Source organism: Dermacentor silvarum, chromosome 7, assembly GCF_013339745.2.
Source record: "Dermacentor silvarum isolate Dsil-2018 chromosome 7, BIME_Dsil_1.4, whole genome shotgun sequence".
Classification (NCBI taxonomy): domain Eukaryota; kingdom Metazoa; phylum Arthropoda; class Arachnida; order Ixodida; family Ixodidae; genus Dermacentor; species Dermacentor silvarum.
In genome coordinates this window covers 79,162,122-79,185,782 of record NC_051160.1, presented here as the reverse complement: position 1 = coordinate 79,185,782, position 23,661 = coordinate 79,162,122, and the positions used below count along the sequence as shown (strand labels likewise).

At 44.0% G+C, this 23,661-nt stretch overlaps 1 long non-coding RNA gene across 1 annotated transcript; it reads right to left on the bottom strand.

Moving 5' to 3' along the window:
- Nucleotides 1–7,664: 7,664 nt before the first annotated feature.
- On the bottom strand, nucleotides 7,665–18,804 carry LOC125946828 (uncharacterized). The gene is made up of 4 exons (XR_007467906.1): nucleotides 18,734–18,804; nucleotides 16,690–16,802; nucleotides 12,765–12,821; nucleotides 7,665–8,108 (listed from the first exon to the last, which is right to left on the bottom strand). It is a non-coding gene; the product is annotated as an uncharacterized LOC125946828 (long non-coding RNA).
- Between the last annotated feature and the right edge of the window lie 4,857 nt (nucleotides 18,805–23,661).

Genomic DNA, 23,661 nt, shown 5'->3' with positions numbered 1-23,661 from the left:
ACGTGGCGCTTGGAAATAAATACTGATAATTACAAAAGCATCCGCGTCCCATAGGCTTGATGTTCATTCTCCGTCCTATTTCCTTAAAATACCTCCCTGCAATTACATCTCCTATTGCTACCTTTGTGTTTACATATGTGCACTTGTCCTGGAAGCATCTTGATGATGATGATGAGGACCATCCTCATCAGCCTATTCATGTCCACTGCAGGACGAAGGCCTCTCCCTGTGATCTCCACTTACCCCGGTCTTGCGCTAGCTGATTCCAACTAGCGCCTCCAAATTTCCTAACTTCATCACCCCACCTAGTTTTCTGCCGTCCTCGACTGCGCTTCTCTTCACTAGGTATCCATTCTGTGAATCTAATGGTCTACCGGTTATCCATCTTAGGCATTAAATGGCCTGCCCACTCCATTTCTTCCGCTTAATGTCACTAGAATATCGTCTATCCCGGTTTGTTCTCTAGCCCAAACCGCTCTCTTCATCTCTCTTAACGTTAGGCCTAACATTTTCCGTTATATAGCTCTTTGTGCGGTCCTTAACTTGTTCTCGAGCTTCTTTTTTAACCTCCAAGTGTCTGCCCCATATGTTAGAACTGGCAGAATGCAATGATTGTACACTTATTTTCAATGACAGTGTTAAGCTCCCATTCATGATTTGGCCATGCCTGCGGGTGCACTCCAAACCAATTTCATTCTCCTGTAAATTTCTTTCTCAGGATCAGTGTCCCCTGTGAGTAATTGACCTCGATAAACGTAATCCTTCACAGACTCTAGAGCTGACTGGCGATCCGGAATTCTTGTTCCCTTGCGAAGCTATTGAACATTATTTTTGTGTTCTGCATAATATCTTCAAACCACCACTATTACAGTTTCTGGGTTAAGATCCTCAATGATTTGCTGTTATTCGTTCCCGTTATGCTGAATATGACAATGTCTCTGAGAATCGGAGGTTGCTGAGGTATTCACCATTGATCCTCACTCCTAAGCCTTCCATTCTATGAGCTTCGATACTTCAAAGCATGCAGCGGAGAGATTGTGTCTCCTTGCCTGACCACTTTCTTGATACGTACTTTCTTTCTTCTTTCTGGGATTTTACGTGCCAAAACCAGTTCTGATTATGAGGCACGCGCCGTAGTGGAAGGCTCCGGGTTATTTTGCCCACCTGGGGATCTTAACGTGCACTACAACGCAAGCACACGGGCGTCTTTGCATTTCCCCACCATCGAAATGCGGGCCGCCGCAGCCGGGATTCGATCCCGCTACCTCGTGCTCAGCAGCGCAAAGCCTTAGCTGAATAAGCCACCGCGGCGGGTGATAGTATCTTTCTACTTTTCTTGTGGAGAATCAAAGTTGCTGTGCAATCCTTGTAGATATTTGCCAGATATTTACGTATGCCCCCTGTACTCCTTGATTACGCAATGTATCGATGATACTGGCATCTCTACTGAATGAAATGTTTTTTTCATCACCTATGAAAGCCATATAGAGAGGTGAAGTGTACTCCACAGATTTCTCTATTACCTGATTTATGACATGGATATGATACATCGTAAAATATCCCTTCCTGAAGCCAGCCTGTTCTCTTGGTTCGCTGTAGTCAAGTGTTGCCCTGATTACATTGCAAATTATCTTGAATATTTTATACAATACCGAAAGCAAGCTAACGGGCCTGTAATTCTTCTATTCTTCAACGTCTCCCTTGTTATGAATGAGTATAATTTGGCGTTGCATATAAAGGCCAGCAAAGTTTTCAAGCATGATATCTCCTCCATCCTTGAAAAAAATGACTGTTATTTCATCTTCGCCAGCAGCTTTTCCCCTGGTGATGTCTTGGAAGGCCCTTCTAACTTTATTGCTAGTTATAGAAGGAGCCTCTGTATCCTGTTCACCCCTACTTCGAGTGAAAGTAGCTTGGCTCTGCTCTGGGTACTGTATAGGTCAGTTTAGAATTCTTCCGCTGTTTTTACTATGTCATCGAAATTGCTGATGATATACCTTGCATATCTTTCTGGGCATACATTTTGCCTTGTCCTATGCCAAGTTTTCTTTTCACTGATTTCATGCTACGTCCATATTTTACTGCTTCCTCCATCTTTTCCACGTTATAATTTCGGATATCCCTTATTTTCCTTTTATTGATCAGTTTCGACAGTTCAGCGAATTCTATCTGACCTCTCAAGTTTGCCACTTTCATGTTTGGCCGTTTCTTTATTAGGTCCTTTGTTACTTGGGAGAGCTTACCTACTGGTTGCCTTGGTGTTTTACCTCCCACTTCAATTGCTCCTTCTGACATCAGCCTATTTGCGGTTTCATTCATTACCTCTATGTTGTCTTCATTGTCCTGTTCTAAAGCTGCATATTTGTTTGCCGGAACCAGCCTGAATTTGTCTGCTTTTACCATTACTGCGTCTAGGTTGGTCTGTTTCTTCTTGACTAATTTTATTCTTTCTTTTTCAAATTGAGGGAAATCCTAGACCTTACTAACCTATGGTCACTGCACTTTACCCACCCTAACACTTCTACATCCTGAACTACGCTGGGATCGGCAGAGAGTATGAAATCTATTTCATTCTTTGTTTTCTCCATTAAGGCATTTCCAGGTCCACTTCCTGTTGTTGCGCTTCTGAAGAAGATATTCATTATTCAGAGCCTAGTCGTTTCCGCGAATTCTACCAACATCTCTCCTCTAGTGTTCCTAGAACCGATGCCGTAGTTGCCAATTGCTAGCTCACCAGCCTGCTTTTTCGCTACTTTTGCATTGAAGTCTCCCATGACTACAGTATACTGCGTTTTCACCTTTTCCATTCCTAATTAAACATGTTCATAAAAGTGTTCTATTTTTTCATCGTGTGACTGGAGGTTGGGGCGTAGGCTTGTACTACCTTCATTCTATACCTCATATTCAGCTTTATTACGACGACTGCTATCCTCTCGTTAATGCTGTAGAATTCATCAATGATACCCACTATGTCCTTATAGATCAGGAATCCTACTCCAATTTCTCTCTTATCTGGAAGACCTCTGTAGCAGAGGACGTGGCCGTTAGTCAGCACTGTATAAGCCTCACCAGTTCTAACTTCACTAACGCCTATAATACCCCAGGTAATACCTGATAATTCTTCAAATAGCTCTGCAAAGATAGCCTCACGGGAGAGGGTGCGCAGGTTAAATGTTGCCAGGGTCAGTTTCCCGTGGCGGCCTGTCCGGACCAAGAGATTCTTAGCACCCTCTGCCGCCTCGCATGTTTGACTGCCGCCTTGGTCAATTGCTTCACCACCACTGGGGACCGAGGGCATGGAATAGTTATGGAGCATTTAGGATGTAGTGGCCGAATACTGCACCAGGGAGGCCAATTCCTGATCTGGTGAGAGAGTGACTTTGTCGGTGATATTTTTTGGCGCCGTCAGGCGCTACTCCATGCCTGAAATGCGCCAACGAGAAGAACAGTTTTGTTGACAGGGATGGTGCCGCCATCTAAGAGAGGTGAAGCTGAACTACTGCAACGTGATATTCACGAGCGCTGATGGGCAACGCGTCGTATTTCTGGGCTTTTACGTGCCAAAAGCAATTCTGAATTATGAGGCACGCCGTAGTGGAGGGCTACGTACTAATTTTGACCGTCTGGGTTCTTTAACGTGCACTACAACGCAAGCACACGGGCGTTTTTTCGCATTTCGCCTCGATCGAAATGTGGCCGCCGCGGCCAGGTTTCCAGCTTGCGGCCTACCCCTCCCAGTCCCGACCCAAACGCGGCGCATTCCAAACCGGGTTACTCGAAGCATACCCATAAGCAGCTCCACTTAGAGCTCACTAACGAGGGGTGCGCGCTAGGGAGCCTATATAAATTAGCAGGCTCCCTAGTGCGTGCGCACTCGCGGCGGCGCCCAGCGCTTTTCGCGCTAAGCCTTCCCGCTTGGCGCATAGTCCCTTAGGTGCGGGACTATGCTGGGGAGCATACTTGACCCTTTTCGCGGCGATCCCGTGGCCGCTACCATGTTTGATCACGTAGTGACGCGTACATTGCTAGTCTCAACTGCCTCCGTTGCCTCCGTGTTTGCAATAGATGTGTATGACGTCAGTGCGGCTTAGCAAACCTCTATTTCGGGAGATATTGTAGACTGTGACAGAGTGGACTTTACGTAACTTGGCCACAGCTTCAGGGAACAGCAAAAGCGCTTTCAAGCTCATTAAGCTACGTCCAAACGGTGCGAACAGCGTCTATGGTGCTTGCTCTAAAATCAGGGCTAATTATGGTATTCCAAACTATCCAAATTATGTATTGGATATTAGGATAGTTAAATTGTGATTTTGATTAGCGGGGGGGCCCCATTACCGACGCATTGTTGATTGCGGGCAAGCATTCGGTGGCGAAAGGCTCTGCATAAGGATCATAGTGTCGTTGGCTGCGTCGTTAAGCGACCGAGATCGTTACTGCTGACATTATTAGAGGTGGGACAAGGAGCAAGCAGCAGCAATCACTTACTACTGTCAGTTCGAGTCTCATGCCGCTGGCGAGGGGGCTTCCTGTGCTTCACGACAGGTCGTTGGCAGAAAGTTGTTGGATCTGCGTTGGGCTTCAGATTTTTTTCCCAAGTTCTTGTAATAAGCGTAATGATCTCTTAATACTTCAAGCGAACCAAACGTTAGGCTACTTGAAAAGAAAGGTCTACCTTGCCCCACTCTCACTAAAGTTGTTACTTTACTCTAAGAACGTACTACTCCAGTATTATATATCATCGTTTGGACAAGCGAGCGAAGACGATGAGGGCGAAGTGACGCGACCAAGCACTCTGAGCTGTTGGGGACTCGGGGTAGCGTTTAGGCCGGTGATCATCCATAGGGACGAATACGTCCGGCAGTAAGAGCGAAAGAAAAAGGGTTTATTCTACAATATTGACAGTGGCTCCAGATATAGTAGCCCACTCCATGTAGGAGAATTTTGACTGACTCACTCACTACATAGCTCAGCACACATGAGAACAGGTCAGGACACACCCACTGAACCAAATGTGTCCGCTTGTAAAGCAGTCGTCTTGCCTAGTTGACCCGACTAGCGAATCTGACGACCTTGGTGCGGCCAACCAGAGGGGCTGTATTGTTCACAGAACTCCGCCTCTAATGGTGCACCCTCATATTGCCGCCACGGCGCGGCCATATGGGAAACCGAGATCGTCGCTGTTTCCACGGTAGTAATTCCACAAAGTTTGCCCATTCGCATCAATACGTGGCATCTGCGTGACGGTCAGCTTGTCATGGTCGGTGTCGGGCACTGTCGCCCTCTGGACGGCGCTGATGAAAGGGGCTGCCTCGGGGGCCACACCCAAAGGAGGCGCCCGGCCTATTCGGGACGCAACAGACTGTTCCACCACCGAAAGATCCGACCTGAGGGTCACCAGCCGTCAGGTTGCCCTAAGCGTCGGTGGTCATTCGCGACCTCGCGATTTGTCCTTGAAACGATGGCCGATGGCACACTCGAACTTGAGGTCCCAGCATTAACTTTGTTGTGGCCTTCTCCTTGGGAACACACAAGCACACATACGACCACAAGGCCAGGAAAGCGGCATGCTCGCGCCGAGAGTCATCGAGTCTAGCGAACAAACCAACGCACCGACCTTATCTACCAAAAGCACGAAAGCAGCTATCAAATCCCTAAACCTTCGCTGAAGTCCACAGTTTTTATATGAGCCGAGGATCCGCAACCTCCTCGCAACATCTCATACGAAAGAGTCATTCCCAGTGACAAAGCACCACATGGCGCGCATGCGCCGGAATTCCGCTTAAATCCACCAGGCTTGGCTTGACCCAATAATTTGGAAACCTAAATTTTTGCCGCCAAAGTGAGCTCTCATGTACCTCTGAGTTCTACAAAACCAGATCGTCGTGCTGCATAGAGTCAAGGTAGAATACTCGAAAACGCCCTCAATAATTTATAAATGAAATTTCACACGCAGCACAAACGCCGTCAACCGTCTGTTCGTAATCTACGTCCATTATTAACGCACGTATTAGTGCCACTGAGAGCCTCTTTGACTTTTATGGATGTACTATCAGAGTCACTCACTTTGGGGTCAAAACTTATACTTGCGACTCAGGCACTATCCTTTTCTTTCTCGTTCGCAAAAGGACACGCACTACAGAAACAACAAAACCAAATCTTGCGGAAATTACGCGCTGAAAACTAGAAAAAGATTCGCGCTTGTTTCTAAGTACTTTCACGCACTAATGAAACTCAAACTGTTGTTGCCTTCCAAATACACGTTAGAGAGACGCGCCAACGCTTTGCTTCTTGATGTCCGCGCATGACACGCCTTAACGAACGGTACAAACACATTCGAAAAAGGTAAAGTTACACAACAGCTCCTTCAGATAACACGTTTTACTTTCAAAGAAAAAGTCTCGCGAACAATTCCAAAAATGAACTGACAATCAAGCACGCCACTACAGGCTTCAAACAAATAACGTGGACTTGATGTTGGAAGTGTAGATGACACACACAAAAAAGGAGCCTATCTGCTTAGAAACAAAAGAACGACATTGTTGCTTTGTGCGACCCCTGGTGACATGCTGGAACACCAGTGCGGTGGGGGTCTCTATACGTGCCACTGGGTGGAGCTGGGTCTCTCCCATGCCTCTTTGCTACCACCAACCCAGCGTGGCCATGCCGATCATGTGACCCGTGCCTCGCTGACCAATAGCGAGTATTCCCCCACCATAAAACCACCTGCAATAAACGCGGGAGGGCAGTCTCCCGTCAGTCTCGTCGAAGCTTGTCTGCGTGTCTTCACTTTACGCGCCCTCCCGGCGTTCGGCCTCTCCGTCAGCCCGACGCGCGTTACGCCGCGTTCCTGCCCTACACAACAGACATGTTGAAAAAAGTATCGTAAAAATTAATGCGTGAGCAAACCATCTCCTTCGGAATATTCCTGAGTATCTAAAATAAACGAATAAAAAAATCTTGAAATGTGCTTATCGAAACGATCTTGAGTCTCAACGATATCAAAACGTTTGACCAAACAGTAAAAATAAAGAAACATACAAACTGTTGTCTCCACAAAACCAGTATTGCCGCTTTTCGTTCCGAATAGCAGCCTACGGTTGCGTCAAATCTAAGCCGTACTCGAGGCGGGATTCCCTACACTGTAAAAAAAATTGCTTCAGTTTACGGTGAAAGTTGAAGGTAAAAAGTTGCCGGACACTTTCCGTAAATGAAAAACGGAGTTTCCGTAAAACGGACAGTCTGTAAAAATTTTTTCCGTCGAATGAAAAACGGAGAGTTCCGTCAAATGGAAAACGGAGAGTTCCGTCAAATGGAAAACGGAGAGTTCTGTTGAATGGAAAACGGTGATTTCCGTCGAATGGAAAATGGTGATTTCCGTAGTTGTGATCACAGAATTGTCTGTATTTTCCAAATACAAAACGGTGAGCTCCGTAGAACGGAAATTCTGTAAATTGAGCCCCGTACTTTCCTAATTAAAAACGGATAGACCGTGGCGAGGAAAGGTATGCACATAAAACACACAAAAAGGAAGACAGAAGCACCTTTTTTTTGTTCTTCTTGTGTCCATGTTTTCTCTATGCTTGCGTTCCTGGCACCATGAATCCGTACGAACTTGTTCAGCTTTATCTTGCTTCGTATCAACAGCTGAAAATTTGTTTTGTAAATGATGATGCGGGTGTATATGTCCAGACAATGAGAAAATTGTTTGTTTCATTGAAATAAGTTATACCAAGTTGTACATAACAACATGGCTAACTCGCATCAGATATAGCTTGAAATGGGGCAGAAATCAATGCACATAAGCGGACATACACCACGCTCAACATGCTGTGTGTGCACGTTTCCTCCTTGGGTAACTGTCTTTTACACCGCGTCATTTTCGTGTCAGTGTTGCCATGTTGCATTTCAGTTCTGTACATGACGTGTACAAAGCATACATACAAATTCGTGCCCAAAAAGCAACAAGCCACCTGAATTTGAACGAAACTGCATGTTTATTGTGCTTTACTGAAAAAAAGAACTTGCAAGACACTAGAAATGGCCTGACTAGAAGAAGGATTGGTTGAGAATCGGAATGACTAGTTGCTTGCACATGCCTCCTGCTTTGCCTGAAAAGGGAAAAGAACACCAATCAATTAGGACTCTTTATTAGTAAAATCTCGTTACAAGAGACACTGTTACAAGAGACACTCGGTTATGAGAGACATTTGAAAATGGTTTGGTTGGTTTTCCTATGTTCGCCATGTTAACAACATTGCATACAAGAGACATGGTTACAAGAGACACTCGGTTACTAAGGACAACTTTTTTATGTCCCTAGAGCAAATTCTTCACTATTTATAAGAGACACAACCCAGACACGCTCACGTAATGCGGCTAACGTCGTACTAACCGGTATGTGCTGCAATTTTCATTCCCTTGGCTCGATTTTGTTCCATTCCGCAGCTGGCTGTCATTCCTCGCATGGTTGAGACTACCAATTTCACAGAATTTTCTGCGATTATGCTTCTATAATCGCTGTCGCGCTCCCACACCGACTCTGCGACAGAGTACCATTGAGTTGGATTTCCGTCACAGCGTCTGCGGTGCTGGTCGCTTTGTATGCCGGTAGTCATACTCCGGAGCCATTGCCATGTTTCCATGAGACAGCTCTGTTCGCATCAAAGATGTGTTTAAACACACTTTGGTGCTGATGTATAATAAAGTGGTCTAGTCCGACTCCTCAGTATTTTTAGAATTTTTGGTTACAAGAGACCTTGGTTACAAGCGACATGTTTCCCGGGTCTCTTGAGTGTCTCTTGTAACAAGGTTTACTGTACCACCATCATCACCGTTTTTAGTCAGATACATCAACAATAAATGATTTCCAAGTCACAAATATAATTACCAGTGCTCTGGTCAAAACAAATGGGTCATAAAAAAATGTCATACTCTGCCTTGTTGGTATATGTTCCTAGCCTTATAACATGAAAAGCTTCAGATGAAACCTCCCCAAGTCATTTGATGGCTCACTTGGAACAGGCAAAGCTCTCACGTGCACATTGACATTCAGAGATTACATTTTCTGCATGTAGGTAGAGCTACCACGACCACATACTGCGGACCACGGCTTTCAACCTTCACTGCCCTAACAGAAAACCTTGCAGATTCCACTGTTTTCCAAAAACAATGAAGCACTCTTGAAACGAGCTCAAACCACTCATGTTGTACAATTCCGATGCAAAACAACCAAGCCAGAGGTACTGTCCAGATGACAAGCTTATAAATTAGTAACAATATGAAGAAAGCATGCCTTGCACCACAACATGCGCGCCTTTTAGCCTCTTTCAGATTTGGTTTGTTTTGTCATGAAAATAGCAATGTGCAATATACTTTTTACTTAAGCAATGATAATTGAAAGTTATGTTCGTTAGTGCATCAACATACTATCTCCATCTCCTTAAAAAGTTATAATTATGCGCTGTGTTCACCCAAAAATTTGCCGTTTTGTCAGTCTGTGCTTTTCGAAGCAACCTGTAGCACTTTCGCGACGTAAAGGAACCTGCAACAAGTACACATGGACCCCATATGTGGCAGCTACATGCAGTACACCGTTTATTCTGTCCATTCCATGACTGGCAACCCCACAACGAAACAAATTATGCAACATGTCCTTCCAGACAGCATTACTTCCGTGACGTGCTTAATTTAGGAATTTTTTAAGAATCCCGCCTCTCCTAAAGAAATTTTAAAGTAAAGCTGAAACTAAAGCAATGCCCAAATATGAGCGCTTCTCGTGGATTTTGAAAGTCAACTGAGGGCAGAGCAATTTGCCCCAAATGTCTGGGACTTTAATGGCAACAGGATGGCCAAATTCCGTGCTGCTAATAGATGCAGATAAAAACACACATATGTGCAACGTTGTGTTTTCAAAGGTTTACTTCTTCATATCGTAGCAGGGATACTCCGTGGTAATTAGTTGGAATTCATGCTATTTGCCTGCAGTCTTTGCCAAAATATTCTTAGAGCCATAGCCACAACACTCTTTCTTTGGGATAATTGAAAATGCGGATTCAGCAAAATTCAGAAAAAATGCTTCCAATTGAACAGATGCTTCTATATTGTATTTTCAAAGACAATTCTTTTTCTTGCGAAACTAACGATGAGGGTAGCTATGGGGGCTTGTTTGTATGGCATCTTTTATTTTGTTGTAGCGCAAGGCTGAACAACAGGTACAACAGAAAGGCACATTTGGCATGCACACAGTGTTATCTTCCAACAACAGATTTATTTCCCGTTCTCGTCACTATATATACCCTCAAAACGTCATACAACATAATATGTGTAAAGGCTCGGTAAACATGAACTAAAGAAAACCTGGAACCACACGCATGCAGTTTTTTTAGCCACAGAGATTGAGACATGTACACGTTTAACACGAACAAAGATGTACAAGCTCTTTCGAGGATAATGAAATTGAAGGCTTACTGATGCATGCGTCACCAAATGTTGATATGTTTCTAGTGTCTATAGTTAAGCGCATCATCTTGCACCTGCTTCTGTTCATGATAACTGCTTTTTTGAATCTAGGTTTGCACTTGCATCTTTGGCAATGAAGAACAAGAAAACTGTCAGCAGCCAGGGTATTTAATTTGTTATTGTGTTCTCATAGCCTGTTATTTATACATCTACCAGTTTGACCAATGTAGGACCCTCCACACCCAAGAGGAATGCGGTATACAACACACACGATATAATCAATGAATTTGCTTTTATGTTCCTTCTCGCATGCAGTATCCCAAATTCTTTCTGGCCTTGACTTCCTCATAAATTTATTAGGCGTCGAAAAAACAACATTGATGTCACTCCTTCCAGCAATCTTTAATCTGTGGGAGAAACTATGTATGTAGGGGATGGCAGCAATCTTTTTCTTTATGTCGGTACTTGTACGATATACCTGCTCGGAACCTTTTTGCTGTGCCTTTTTAAGCAGTCCTACTGCGACTGACACGAGCACGTGGCTCGGGTAACCAAAGCCGCTTAAACGTGAGACTCGCCATTCGAAGCTATCGTGCATTAGGTGCAGGATAGCCATGTTGCGGGAAGATTAGATTCCTTGACATTAATTTTGTGCTCACCGATAACAAAACCTGCTGGTGTTAAGAACCTAGGGCAAGTAAGCCCCTTTTACCATTTCATTCCACGCATACAAAACTTGCGAAGAGGGGAATCACGAAAGTGTGTTTCAGTGAAGCGCTGTAGAAGCCATGCCAGCACCTAATGCACAATAGCTTCGGATGGCAAGTCTCACATTTAAGCGGCGCTGGTTACCCGAGCCAAGTGGAAAAAGGTTCCGAGCAAGTGGATGGTACAAACACCGACATAAAGAAAAGAAAGGTTGCTGTCATCCCCTTTATACATAGTTTCTCCCACAGAATAAAGACTACTGGAAGGTGTGACATCAACATTGTTTTTCCAGCTCCTAATAAATTGGGGAGCCAGTGTAAGAAGACAAGGCCAGAAAGAATTGCGGATACTGCATGCGAAAAGGAACATAAAAACAAATTCATTGATTGCATCACGTGTGTTGTATACGACATTCCTTTGAGTGTAGATGGTCCTACATTGGTTAAACTGGTAGATGTATAAATGACAGGCTACGAGAACACAATAACAAATTAAATACCTGGCTGCTGACGGTTTTCTTGCCCTCCATTGCCAAAGATGCAAGTGCAAACCTAGATTTAAAAAAACAGTTATCATGAGTAGAAGCAGGTGAAAGATGATGCGATCTTTGTTCGCGTTAAACGTGTATATGTCTGTCAATCTGTGTGCCTAAAAAACTGCATGCGTGTGGTTCCTGTTTTTTTTTAGTTCATGTTTACCGATTTTTTACACGTTTTGTATGATGTTTTGAGGGTATATATAGTGACGAGAACTGGAAACGAATCTGTTGTTGAACGTTAACGCTGGCTGTGCGTCGAATTTGCTTTTCTGTTGTCCCTGTCGTTCAGCTTACGCTACAACAAAATAGAAGATACCATTGATTTCATTGTCATCAGGCGCGGGCACCAAATAAAGTTTGTTCACCAAAATTAAGTGGTCACCAGGCATGTCTAGTTGAATTTATCTGAACATGCTCTACTGTCAGTGGTGAAGATGTTGCCAGTCTAAAGGCCTGCAAGAAGGCACTAGTTATGTTTTCTAGGGCACGAAGGCAACAGAGTATGTTGCCTAAGGCAAGTAGTCACAGGAGTCCTGGATCAGTAGAAGAAAATTTAGAGAATAATAATTGGTCGGAACACTTATGTCACGCACTTCTGAGTCACGAAGCGCTTGTCTTTGTCTCCCTTTCTTGTGCCCGTGTAGTTTTATTGCGGCTAAGTTACATCGTGCATTTAGTGCACTATGATGACGAACTTGTTTTGGAAAACTTCAAATGTGTACCTGACCTTCGACTCACTTTTGCATGTAAGTAAAAATTATGAACTTGTCGCTGTGACCAGTCATCTGCACCTTCTGTACACTTGTGAGATAGGGGTAACAGTATTTGAAGGTTTGTGCATTAAGGCAGGAGAGCAGCAGTTGCTGGATGGCTCATAATTTAATTTGCGGGAAAATTCAGCAGTGTGCAACAATTGTATCACTAATGACCTTGAAAATCTTGTTAGTTCTTCATTTGTAAATACCTGTTGTCAAACAGCCTGCTGACTAAGGGTCTGAACACATTATACACAATTATAGCAGGTACTACTACATGAAAGAAAACCTGTAATAGAACCTACCAAATACAATATCAGTGTAGTGGCAGGTCAAATGGCTCCTCAATGCTTGTGTCCTTCCTGGGAGAAGGAAAGAAATGTTAAGCTTACACTGACAGCACTAAACCACGCAAATGTAACTGCCACAGAACATGAGGAGTTGTAACTAGATACAGTCAACCTGCTTAACTATCTCATAGACATTCAACGACAGAATGTACCTTCATGGAGCCTCTAATCTATGAAATTCATGCTGTAATACAAACATGCTAGCAGACAGAATCAAAATTGCATGTATGAAAATTCTCAGGAAAACTATATTTCCTACCTACCACAGTCCACTCTTCGTGAAGTACAAGTGACTGTCTAAGCTACAATCAGAAGGTGGAAAATTCGGGATCCTTTCTAGTAAACAACTAACCATATCTCTACCTGTACTCAGCAATACAAAGGTGAATCGCAAGAACTATACCGATAAAGAACAGTTCAGAACTGCTGCCAAGTGAGTGCAATAAATAAATGATTTCGAATTTATCTTCATGTAAGACTAGGCGTGGTAATTTTCTTTACATTACACGAAAGACTGGTCAGAAAAATATTGCATTCAGTCAATATTGTGATTTGCAAAACAGTAGTAAGAAGTTGAGGTGGGAGTCCCTCAGGTGGTATGTTGCGATGTTTCGAGAAATTGTTTCAAGGAGCGTCTTTCCTTCACCCTTTCACTTGCCAATTAGTTGTGTTGATTGAAAACTTAGCTTCCCCGCATTTCTTACATCTTCAGATTCATAAAATTCTTACAGATGCAGAATAGATTAAGAGTTTTCAGTTCTTTAGTGAGTTTGTCAAGTTGATAAATGTGCACTCCATGCAAAAACTCAGTGCAAGTACATGAGATTTGCAAACATCAACTATTTCATGTCTACCAGGCTTGAACAGCACCTATCCAGCCACTCAAAAATTATGACTGGTGCAACACACTGTGAAAAACGATGAAAGAAGTGACATACACCAAGCAAAGAACCCAACCATCTACCTTCATACTTACTTTACTAAAACAATTTGCCTGTGTAATTCAATCTTGCAGCACTATTTCAATCAGAAGAGTTTCAAGATGTACGGGACACATTTTAAATATCCTTACTTTAATCAATGCTATTGCTATTAATGCACTATCTTGGTGTATTGAATTGCGTGCATAGCGTCTGAAAGGATTAATCATATTCGAGTAATCTTTACTAAAACTCAAGGCATAATACTCATATTTGTTTACAGTTTTGTGATGAGACAACACGATAGATGCGGGAGTTAAAAAACATCTTTATAAAATGCTGTAGAAAGCAAATTTCTACAACCTCTCGCAATACCGAGCTATTTCCTATGAGTGTTTTAACATTTCCTTGTAACATGATGCAGTGTTTTCACAGACATAGCTTGAATCGTTGTATCTCAAGTTTTGGAAGCAACTTAAGAATATATAACAAGCAGATCTGAAGCCCTACCCAGACTGCACAGCCACTTACTTTCTTTAACACCAACACGTGTAATGAATAATGTCATCCATATGGCACAGTTTCCGATTATATTCTCAAGCATGAATCTTATAATTGCAAGTTATGCAAGAGTGTACCTATGGGATAACTTGGGGACAGCACGAAAAGACAGGAGAAGGCTAGGCAACACGAACGCAGGCAAAGAATTTTGTTTGCAGGCAAACATCTATATATACTAGGCCTGTGTGTCCTGCGTAGTTGCAGCTGCAGGATAGCGGGATATTGTAAACAACCACACAGTTGATGAACTGCTGTTCTGCCTTTTGCTACACTTTGCGTCAAGGCTCGGTCTGAGTCACCTTTTCGCACAATGTACCCCGATTGCTCGATGTGAAAAATAAAAGGAAAGTTCCAGCTTTCCCAACAGTCTATTTGAGACTATGACTGACCTTGTGAATATGATATAACAGTGGCCACCACACTGCAAGCAAATGTTAGACATGAGTTCAGAAGCTCTCCTCCACATGGTGATGCCTCGATTTCTTGAGGACACCTTTTGGTGTTCCTGTGATGAGCTTCACAGCCAAAGAGTGTGCCGACGCGGAAGGCAGAATAGCCTCCTCCAAACATTGGGCATAGCTCCAGCACACATAACACTAACCAAAGAAAACCCTGCGGTCCAGAAATGGAAGATCACTGTCTAATGGTAGTTTTTCTCCGTACGTGAACTCATCTAGCACTGCAGAGAAGACAGAAAAAAATCACTCTACCCATTTAGTAGCCTTACTTCACCTAATATAGAGGAGAAAGTTGCCAATGAAGCAAAATAACTTTACTACACTGGTGCCCACAATAGTTAGTGTTTTATGGTTACCTGACAGTGTTTTGTCTGTGAGAAGTTGCCAAGCAAGGCTACTCAAGGAGTTCAGCCATTTTTTTAATGTCTCCTCCACAGTGCCAGGTGTGCTCATGGAAGTAAAACTGCTGGAAAGCAAGCTCCAATATCTAGCGTGAAGGTTTTCTGTGGTGAGCATTGTGCTGGATCTATGATCCACACTCAAAAGTGTCTTGGCCTTTCCTATTATCGCACTTGAACACTGAAGCGTGTTGTTGCTACAGGAACACAAGGGAGCACTCTTGGCACCACCACGAAGTGGAGGGGAGCTTCCAGACCCAAGTACGGTTGCTTTTAACAGTGTGTTCGCACTGCCTTTCGGCATGCGTTGCCAAGAAGCATTTAACGGAGCTGAACATAGGTGAAGTCTCCAGTCGGAGTACTTCAAGGAAGCCAAGGCCTACCACTGCTATACAATATGTACACAAAGGAAGCTGTCAATTCAAGCAAATTGCTGGGGACAGTTGGAACTACATTTTTATTTTCAGGGCCAAACAAACTGGGCAGGTACAAAAATGTCAACCGGACCAGGCCAAGACGTGAAGTTTGCATCAAGAAGTATGTGCTGGAGGTCATAGGAAGTGCAGTTGGTGCTGTTTACAACATCCTACTGCCCTGCAGCAGCAATTATGTAGGACAAACAGGACGAAAACTCAAGGACTATCTTAGGAAACACTCACAGACCCTCGATACAAGATGGGGAAGCAACATAGCTATCGATGCTGCTTTGTGCAGTTGTATATCAAGTTTTGAGCAAAGAAGAATCCTCATGGCACATGTTCAAAACATACAAAATTCGCAGAATAGCCCCCACATATGCTAGTGTGTAATCACTTAATCTTCTAGACAAATTGAGGTATTCAGATTAACTGCGAGAGCGTTCTGAACTGGGCTGGTTGGTGCATGTTTAGGAAGGAACTGAATAGTGCCATAGACAGGATAAAGGGAATATGTTGCTGTGCCCGTTGCCTTCACTTTGTTCTGGCAGTAGTGCTGTTCATTCCCTTCCAAATATTCATATATTTTGGTTACCTGACCACGTGACACAGCTGCATGCTCAGGCTATATTTTACCTTGTTATGATACTTTCCAATGTCACACGCAAATCCGTCGAGGCATCTTCACCTATTATAGTAAGCTGAACAATGGCTAACAGTGAGCTTAACTGTGGCTACACTTCGTTACCATGGGGCCCATGCATGACAGTTTTAGAGGTCAGTATGCAGGTGTTTTGCATACTCATAGAGGCAAACTGGACAAAGAATTAACTTATTGGTGCGTGTTTTATCTGTTGCCTCAAATCCCGAATTCCGGTGCTATTAGTGTTTTTTGAACACCACTCATGTGCATCCTAGACAAGTCTGAAACAATACCACTTTCAAGTCGACGTCCTCATGCTGAACCAATTGGTTGCCCCAGGAAAAACAAAACATCATTTATCTTTTGGATGCATCTGCAACAATTATTATACTTGTATAGGCATTGTCATTCCAACAACATTTGCAGTCAATGTCCATTAGAACTGCATATGCATGACTGATATACGATAGAATGGTCCAGCTACCAGAACAAATAGCACAATGCAAGACTGCTTTGCCACTGGTGTTGCAAGCAGGCCCCCATGGCTGAGAAACTGAATGCAAGGTGGCACACAGACATCCTTCACTGGTGGAACAGCTGCAAATGAAATACTGATATCAGTTACTTTCTGACCGGTCATCCAAAGCAAAGCACAAAGATTTTTATACACAATTACACCAGTAGCGTACCCAGGATCTCTGCCAGGGGGGGGGGGGGGGTTGACAGTTTGCCAATGCCGTCTAAATAGCACTAATTTCCATTTCTTCACGGGAAATTGTCAAAAAAATGCGCTTTTTGTGAGTGTGCAGACGATTACGCGTCTTATATCTTATGGTATCTTTGACCGGTCACCTCGGAGCGCTCTAGAGCGCTCTCTCGAGCAGCGTTGTCTTCGGCTGGTTGAAAGAGGGTGCGTGCCTTGCGTTCGGCTGGTTCTTTTCGATCGCTCTCCTCCTGCGTCGAGCGCTCTGAGACGCTCCGAGACCTGTCGTCGGAGCAGTTGCCGAGATGAGAGCGTTTCCAGAAACGTCATCACAGTACAGCGTCGCCGTTCTTGGCGACGTTCCATTGTAGCCTAGGCAACCTAGGCCACAGCATGCTGGCGTCTCAACGAATGGTCGTCCCACCGGCGCATCCACCGGTTTATCTTTGGATAGGCGTAACATCGGACGTTAGCACTAGTCACGTGGTATCGCATCTGCCATTTCCTCCTCCGAGAGCGAGTCACACGTTCGGCTTGCACGCTTATCCTCTACCTTCAAGTTCGGGGAACGCCAGATCTGCATCACTCTGCTTCGGGGGATGGATGCGACCAGTCGAAGATACCATTAGTTGCAGTACTCAAATGCGCAAGGAAAGAAACGGGGTTAAACAAAACAGGGGGGGGGGTTAAGTCGGCCTCAGGGGGGGGTTACAACCCCCGAACCCACCCGTCGGTGCGCCACTGAATTACACTATGCATATAAGCTCGTCACTGAGTTACTGTTATTGCTGTGAGATAGCTGACAGTATTTTATAATGTGCTAATGGCCTCGTTTAACTTATTTGCAAAAAAACTTTATGAAGCACCTTCTATTTGAAAAATTAGCTGACAAAATATTTTGCCCTGCATAACTTACAACACATGCACGCATTTTCGAATTATTGCAGTATTGTTATGCAAAATTATTAAGCGGCAATCCTCCCTCCCAGAATACGTGATATCCTCACGTACTTCGTCAGAACGTTAATCGTCAGCCTGGTAGCTGTAAAAAAAACTAATACAGATTGCCAGGTAGAAAATAATCCGTTTCCTTTGCAATGAACCTTAACGGGTATCACGCGGACAACTTTCAATTGCGATCGTGCACGATTGCTCGGGCTCTACTACAAACGAAAGGGCACCGTGTGACACCCGTGTTCCCTACCACTGCAGGTGGCACAAGGTTATGGCAGTAAGCACGCTTCACCGTCATTTGATTGTAATGAAGGGGCATGCACATCGAACATGCTCAATGAGGTCTTCATACATGAGCAATCTTCCAATCCCGGGCGTGAACACTGCGATTATGCACGCCCAGCCAAGGCACTGCGTCCGAAGCTTATAATAATGGCTAAAAATTTCACTGTGATGCAATGCGTCACCGAATATTGGTAACATAACGTAGCACCGCGTCGAGAGAGATACTAAAGGGTACAACGCCTTCACTTAATTTTGGAACGCCGAGCACACAGCACAACACAGTACTAACTGGAATGCTAACGTCCGTAAACCAGCGGTCACATACAGACGACAAAGGAGCTGCTAGAGGCGTCAGCGCCGCTAATATTGCCTACGCGTCTCAGCTGTAGTGAGTATGCATTCAACACAACAAATGCAACACCCCTTTATCACAGACTCGCAATGTCGCTTTGTCAATCCTCATGGCCAAGGAATCTCGTTAAAAGCGTGCTCACATAACACAATTGAGCCCATCACCGGCCATCGCGGAGCATTTCGCACGCGCAACGTGCACCAATAACGAAAAAAGGACACGTAAATCACTTACTTGTGTAGCAATCCAGCGCCGATTCCTTCCTATTTAGAGTGAAATCACAAATGCGCCAGGAACACCACCTCCATCGTCCGGCATTAGCGACCACTCGTACGGTTGTTTGTGCCGGAGAAATGCAACCAAGCGTGTAGGCGCGATGAAGGTGTGGTAAGCAGCGCCACCGCTCAAACCCTACCTGCTTCTTTTTGTGTGTTTACTATACTCGCACGCGCATAATGTTCAAACAGTGTTATCTATGGTGATATACGTAACTGGCAGTTGGAGTAGACAGTGTCTTTTCGTTATATTCTTTGCGTGTTCATTTTTCACTCGTGACATGTTCAGTTGCCCTCCACATGAAATTACGGACGGCTCTCCGTATTTCAAAAACGGAGCTCACGTCTGTCTTTTTTACGTAGGATCCCGCCGTTTTTCATAAAACGGGATGGTCTGCGTAAATTTTACGTAGGTTTTTGCTGTAAAATTACGGAAATTTTTTACAGTGTGAGAGCGAGAGAGAGACGCACTCACGGAGCTAGTCTCCTGGGACGCGTTGTCGGCATTGGAACGTGGTGTCAGTGTTATATACTGCGCTATGCAACGCGCAGTGACGGCCGTAAGTCCGAGACGCGCGAAAATAAATTATCATCATCACGAGAAATAAAATGAGAAGTTCGCGCGCACCTCCGGAAAACGCTGGGCTACGATCGCCCTGCTTCGCTGTTTCATCTTTGCGCGGCCGAGTGTAACGTTAAGCGGTTAGTGATACTAAGAAATTTTAATTCAAAGGACCCAAATCCCACCTCATAGATCTTAGGCAATCTTATATTCAGATTAATTTACATTGGTTGCCGAGTTTCATGACTGGTGAGCACATCAGGAGGATGTTTTCTATCTGTGGAAAAGTCCTGAAGATCTCTAGAGAACGCTGGTGGTCGGGCAAGCTTGTTTTCCTTCACTCCAGTACCAGGCCACTGCACATGATGATACGAAACGAAGTCACTAGACTGTTTGGTCCACCTGCTTAAGGTGAACCATGCGTCTGCCCTGCTTCAGGTAAAGTGCGACTGTATCTTCGATGTAAAAAAGCCAGGCACATCCCTATTGAAAATCCCAGCATTGCCCATCATTAATTTTATGCTGGGTATGCTGGAAAGTGCGCTGGGCACGCTGGAAATAGTGCTGGGCATGCTGTAATTTATCCTGGGTGTGCTGGGTGGATGGTGGGTGTGGTGGTAAATGGTGGGTAGCATTGGTGGAATATATGCTGGGTGAATTGGCTCAATGGTGGGCGTGCTGGGTGAGTGGTGGGTGTACTGGGTGGATGGTGGGATACATACTGGGTGACCTGTGCAAATGACGGGTGTACTGGGTGGATGGTGGTATACATACTGGGTGACTTGTGTAAATGGTGCGTGAATGGTGTGCGTGCTGGGTGAATGGTGGGTGTACTGGGTGGATGGTGGGATACATACTGGGAGGAAAATGGGTGAATATATGTGACATTGAGAACATAATACGTGGCTTAGGGCCATGGTAGTGACACAGTGATGATGATGGGTGCATGAGGTGTGCACAATTACTTGATTTGCCAAACGGTAGTCCGATTTTTGATGGGATATTATTATGTGATATATGCTTAATTATTAACTACTGTTTTCTGCTAAATTTCTGTCTAATATTAATGCTCTTTTTATTATATTGTAAAGATTTGAGTATTTCTTGTTGGTTTTGTCCACAATAATTAGGTGGCACTGCTTTGCCACCTTTACAGTTGCGCACCCAGGATCCCTGCCAGTATGCCTTAGTTTGCCAATACCAACTAAACAGCACTAATTTCAATTTCTTCTGGGGGAATTGTCAAAAAATGCGCTTTTTGCGCAAGTTTGCGAGTGTGCAGACGATTGCGCTTCCTACATCTTAGTTGCAGTACTCAAAAAAGGGGGGTTAGAACCCCCGAAATCCCCCCCCCCCCTCCATCAGTGCGCCACTGCACCTGTCGTAGGTAGTGGGAGCTGGTCAAGCTACTTCAGTGCCATATTTGCTCCCACCATTTTCGATGTAAATAGAGCACATAAAAATAATTATTCAGTTCACTTCAACTTGGGAACACTGATGGTGATGTCAAAGCATTCTAGGCTTATGTATGTGCTATTTCACTGCACTGGCTATGGTAAACTGCATGCTTGTCAGTATAGTGGCAAGCACCACAGCTAGGCTTTCTTAATGGGTGTTACATAATAGCAGACAGGGAATCCCTATAGCCAATAAAAATTCAATTCTAACATAATTTGTTATAATGGTTACAAATGACAATCATACATGTGGCATATAAAAAGAGAATATGATACTGAAAGCTTTCTAAAAAAATGCCCTACTAAAGTTCCAATATAATTGAAGGGTGGTGTTCTTCAAGGCAGCTACTATTGTAAAAGTGCACTGTTGCAAAATTGTTTTGCAGGCTATAGATGATGAGCAATATTGCATAAATATTCCAGCTTATACGAGGGTAACTTTTTTTTTTCAAGGTCCAATCGGTCGCGAAATCAAAACCACAGTCACTATCCGATGGTGCTGTATGCAGATGTGTTGTGCAGTGTCTCTAGTATGCCCGTCGAGCGTGTGAGGTCGCAGTTGTCAATTATGAGCACAAAGTGAGCATGTAAACATGCCTCAAACAATAGTCTCCTGCTAAGTGTGAAGTGCATGCTGTCATTCGATTTCTGCATGCTGAGGGGTGCAATGCAGCCGAAATTCATTGACGAATGAGTAATGTGTACAGTACAACTTTCATGACAGCAAAGTGCAGCACGGGTGCAGGAACTTTGAAGCACGTCGCAGACGTTCATGATGCAGGCAGGCAGGGAAGGAAGCAAGTGTCAACTAATGATCTTGTTCAGCGAGTGGATCAGGCAATTCGAGAAAATCATCGGTTCACAATTTATGTTGTGATTATTTGTTTCCCAAAATTTCACGGTCAGCTCTCTATACCATCGTGATTGAGAGACTGCAGTACCGCAAACTCTGTCCAAGGCGAGTTCCCACGATGCTGACCGTCCATCACAAAACACAACGAATGGGCGCAGCTTTAACATTCCAGTTCCAGTGCAACCATGACCAAGGAGACTTTTTGAAGAAAATTGTGACATGGGACGAGACATGGGTCCATTTCGAAACTGAAGAGAGAAAAGAGCAATCCAAACAGTCAATGCATTTCATGCAAACAGTGGAAGTGAACCTTCTCCAGCAAAAAGTGTATGGCTACTACTGTGCTCTGGGACAGCAATGACGTTCTCTAGGTGGAATTCGAAGGATGTATGTGGCACGACCATCACTGCAGCCTCGTACAGCGCAACTCTTGAGTGCGACTCTTGAACGTCTATGAAACGCAATTCAGAACAAGCGAAGCGGAATGCTGTCATCAGGCATTGTCCTTCTTCATGACAATGTGCGACCGCACAGTGCAGCTGCAACAAAGCAGCTCCTACAGTGTTTTTGATGGCAAGTGCTTGTTCACCCACCGTGCAGCCCAAACTCGGCTCTCTCTCATTACCATCTCTTTCATTACATGACAAGCTGGCTAGGAGGACAGGAGTTTGACTCGGACAATGAGCTGCAGACCAGTCTACGGAATAGGCTGAAAGCACAGCCAGCTGCCTTCTATGACGAGGGTATAGGAAAGTTGGTACCACGCTACGACAAATGCCTCAATCGGAGCGGTGACTATGTAGTGAAGTAGCTGCAAAGTGTAGCTAAATCTTCTAAATAAAAGTTTTGATTTTCACTGTGGTTATCATTTTGTGACCGATCGAATCATAAAAAACATAGCCCTTGTACTTTTAAACTCCTAAAGAAGTGCATCAAAAAACAAAAATGGCTGGAACTAGTCTGGTTTGAATTCTAATATCGGAATATTTCCACCCCCTTACTTAATAGCAACACTAGTGCAAAAAAGATAGTACAAAAAAGAAACGGTTAGTATATACAAATATTTTGCTGTCATGTAAACAAAGCAATTGATGTAAAGTATACAAAGCAAGATACAAAGTAGTCCAACTAAAATGTACATATACTGCTTTCCAAAATGGGGCTTAGTGGACAAAGGTATGCCTCTTTTGCGACAGCATCGAAGCCATAGCACAGAGGTAAAAAACTACCTAGCACAGATGCTGCAATAGGAAAAGGGCGTACACTATATAAATATATAGCAGCCAACCAATTTTCAGAAACAGAGGGAAGTGCACAGAAATGCAAACATATAACTGGACACGCAGAAAGAATAGAAAGCAAAACAGCAAAACAAACTAATTCACAGGCAAATTGTATGGCAACCAGAAGGCTGCCCGCAAATAAGCAGTCAGTCATCAGTAAACAGGCTTGGGCCTGATTACCAGTCATGGCCACTAAATCGCAGCAACCTTCTTACGATGGCTTGTCACCTGCCACTATGCCATCCAGAGTCGTCGCAGCTACACTGGTAGGCTTAATGTGCATTATTTTGTAGAAACTATGTGGTGGAAAATTACAGTTTGACACTAAGTCAAAGTATCTTCTTGAAGCACTCGAAATGCATGTGGAAGTCAGAAATAATTTGGCAATGACAAGGGTGAGGATGATAACCCTAAAAATTAAGGCTTCAATTTGCTTGCGGCTACAAGTTTTACGACATGATGCGTGGAAGTGTCATAAGTGTGTAGCGAAATTTCAATATGGCTTTCGAAATTCTTCATACCATGCATATGGCTTTATGAAGCAGGTATAAGGAGTGGCTGGGGAGTGGCTCTATGGAGTAGTGCTTGGATGACCAAATTATCAAGCAAGTTTAATAGAACTGACATTCAAAGTATCAGTAGGTGACTGTAGTAATAAAGCATAAAGCAGCTGTAGCCAAAAACAGCCATTATCACTAAGATCACAGATACGTGGACAGAATATTACTCAGT